The 751-nt window shown below is 42.5% G+C and overlaps 1 non-coding gene across 1 annotated transcript; it reads left to right on the forward strand.

The window, feature by feature from the left end:
• Window positions 1-250: 250 nt before the first annotated feature.
• Window positions 251-357, forward strand: LOC118001661. The gene has a single exon (XR_004676770.1). It is a non-coding gene; the product is annotated as a U6 spliceosomal RNA (small nuclear RNA).
• Window positions 358-751: the final 394 nt, after the last annotated feature.

A 751-nucleotide genomic window follows, 5' to 3' on the forward strand; every position in this document is an offset into this window, starting at 1 on the left:
TTTGTATTGGGGGTTCCTCACTTAAAGAAAACCTAAAAGGAAACCTAGTCTAATAAAAAATAATATAGATACAGGGTGATTGGTCATTCACCGTATAAGTTTTTACCATGAAATAGGAATGCCCCAAATGTCCAAAAAAATGACTTGATTTTAAAAATCCCTTTGAGCATAATGTTTGACTAAAGTGAAGGACATCTGTTTCATGTATGTATGTATGTATCTATTTAATTTTTAAAAATTAGATAAACTGGTGCTCGCTTTGGCAGTACATATACTAACATTGGAATGATACAAAGAAGATTAGCATGGCCCCTGCGGAAGGATGACAGGCAAATTCGTGAAGTGTTCCAGATTTGTAACCCTCATGGGGTCCAGAGCTGTCACCTGAAAAAACAAAAGCTGCACTCAGTTGGCTCCCCAAGCTGAGGAAGGACCTGGTAGCACCCAGGGCAAGAGGGGTGTGTTGGAAGTAACAGGGGTCCTGCAGACACCCCAGAGGCCCACACTGGAAACAGCCAGGTCCCTTTCCGTGCCCCCACTGCACCTGAATCAGGGGCCTGTGATTACGTGGTCCTCTGCATAAAAAGAACAAAACAAACAAAATTAGATAAACTGTTGTTTTGGCTTCCTCAGTAACCTGTTCTGTAGAGCTCATCTTCATCATGTTTTTCCCCTAACTGCAGGCCTACACACTCCTAACCCCATTACTTTGTTGTGGATCAGTGCAGATTTTTCCCCTTTACCCCAAGCA

The sequence above is a fragment of the Mirounga leonina genome, unplaced genomic scaffold (genome assembly GCF_011800145.1).
Source record: "Mirounga leonina isolate KUSES-001 unplaced genomic scaffold, KU_Mleo_1.0 Mir_53, whole genome shotgun sequence".
Lineage (NCBI taxonomy): Eukaryota > Metazoa > Chordata > Mammalia > Carnivora > Phocidae > Mirounga > Mirounga leonina.